Source organism: Caretta caretta, chromosome 13 (assembly GCF_965140235.1).
Source record: "Caretta caretta isolate rCarCar2 chromosome 13, rCarCar1.hap1, whole genome shotgun sequence".
NCBI lineage: Eukaryota > Metazoa > Chordata > Testudines > Cheloniidae > Caretta > Caretta caretta.
This window is the reverse complement of record NC_134218.1, coordinates 37,591,970-37,594,217: the sequence shown is the minus strand read 5'-3', so window position 1 is coordinate 37,594,217 and position 2,248 is coordinate 37,591,970. Positions and strand designations below refer to the sequence as shown.

The window sequence follows — 2,248 nt, the reverse complement described above, 5'->3', positions numbered from 1 at the left end:
CAATTCGATGGTATTGGCCTCGGGGAGCTATCCCAGAGTGCTCCATTGTGACTGCTCTGGACAGCACTCTCAGCTCAGATGCACTGGCCAGGTAGACAGGAAAAGAACCACGAACTTTTAAATCTCATTTCCTGTTTGGCCAGCGTGGCAAGCTGCAGGTGACCATGCAGAGCTCATCAGCACAGATGACCATGATGGAGTCCCAGAATCGCAAAAGAGCTCCAGCATGGACCGAACGGGAGGTACGGGATCTGATCGCTGTTTGGGGAGAGGAATCCGTGCTATCAGAACTCCGTTCCAGTTTTCGAAATGCCAAAACCTTTGTCAAAATCTCCCAGGGCATGAAGGACAGAGGCCATAACAGGGACCTGAAGCAGTGCCGCGTGAAACTGAAGGAGCTGAGGCAAGCCTACCAGAAAACCAGAGAGGCGAACGGCCGCTCTGGGTCAGAGCCCCAAACATGCCGCTTCTATGATGAGCTGCATGCCATTTTAGGGTGTTCAGCCACCACTACCCCAGCCATGTTGTTTGACTCCTTCAATGGAGATGGAGGCAATACGGAAGCAGGTTTGGGGGATGAAGAAGATGATGATGATGATCAGGTTGTAGATAGCTCACAGCAAGCAAGCAGAGAAACTGGTTTTCCCAACAGCCAGGAACTGTTTCTCACCCTGGACCTGGAGCCAGTACCCCTCGAACCCACCCAAGGCTGCCTCCTGGACCCAGCAGGCGGAGAAGGGACCTCTGGTGAGTGTACCTTTTAAAATACTATACATGGTTTAAAGGCAAGCATGTGAAAGGATTACTTTGCCCTGGCATTCGCGGTTCTCCTAGATGTACTCCTAAAGCCTTTGCAAAAAGTTTCTGTGGAGGGCAGCCTTATTGCGTCCTTCATGGTAGGACACTTTACCACTCCAGGCCAGTAACACGTACTCGGGAATCATTGTACAACAAAGCATTGCAGTGTATGTTTGCTGGCATTCAAACAACATCCATTCTTTATCTCTCTGTGTTATCCTCAGGAGAGTGAGATATAATTCATGGTCACCTGGTTGAAATAGAGTGCTTTTCTTCAGGGGACACTCAGAGGAGCCCATTCCTGCTGGGTTGTTTGCCTGTGGCTAAACAGAAATGTTCCCTGCTGTTAGCCACAGGGAGGGGGGAAGGTTGAGGGGGTAGCCACGCGGTGGTGGGAGGCAAAATGCGACCTTGTAACGAAAGCACATGTGCTATGTATGTAATGTTAACAGCAAGGTTTACCCTGAAAGAGTGTAGCCACTGTTTTATAAAATGTGTCTTTTTAAATACAGCTGTCCCTTTTTTTTTCTCCACCAGCTGCATGTGTTTCAATGATCACAGGATCTTCTCCTTCCCAGAGGCTAGTGAAGCTTAGAAAGAAAAAAAAACGCACTCGCGATGAAATGTTCTCCGAGCTCATGCTGTCCTCCCACACTGACAGAGCACAGACGAATGCGTGGAGGCAAATAATGTCAGAGTGCAGAAAAGCACAAAATGACCGGGAGGAGAGGTGGCGGGCTGAAGAGAGTAAGTGGCGGGCTGAAGAGAGGGCTCAAGCTCAAATGTGGCGGCAGCGTGATAAGAGGAGGCAGGATTCAATGCTGAGGCTGCTGGAGGACCAAACCAGTATGCTCCAGTGCATGGTTGAGCTGCAGCAAAGGCAGCTGGAGCACAGACTGCCACTACAGCCCCTGTGTAACCAACCGCCCTCCTCCCCAAGTTCCATAGCCTCCACACCCAGATGCCCAAGAACGCGGTGGGGGGGCCTCTGGCCAACCAGCCACTCCACCACAGAGGATTGCCCAAAAAAAAGAAGGCTGTCATTCAATAAATTTTAAAGTTGTAAACTTTTAAAGTGCTGTGCTTAAAGTGCTGTGTGGCATTTTCCTTCCCTCCTCCACCACCCCTCCTGGGCTACCTTGGTAGTCATCCCCCTATTTGTGTGATGAATGAATAAAGAATGCATGAATGTGAAGCAACAATGACTTTATTGCCTCTGAAAGCGGTGATTGAAGGGAGGAGGGGCGGGTGGTTAGCTTACAGGGAAGTAGAGTGAACCAAGGGGCGGGGGGTTTCATCAAGGAGAAACAAACAGAACTTTCACACCGTAGCCTGGCCAGTCATGAAACTGGTTTTCAAAGCTTCTCTGATGTGTACCACGCCCTCCTGTGCTCTTCTAACTGCCCTGGTGTCTGGCTGCGCGTAACCAGCAGCCAGGCGATTTGCCTCA

At 50.4% G+C, this 2,248-nt stretch overlaps 1 long non-coding RNA gene across 1 annotated transcript; it reads left to right on the top strand.

The window, feature by feature from the left end:
• Positions 1-657: 657 nt before the first annotated feature.
• Positions 658-1,873, top strand: LOC142068764 (uncharacterized). The gene is made up of 2 exons (XR_012664643.1): positions 658-747; positions 1,336-1,873. It is a non-coding gene; the product is annotated as an uncharacterized LOC142068764 (long non-coding RNA).
• The last annotated feature ends 375 nt before the right edge of the window (positions 1,874-2,248 follow it).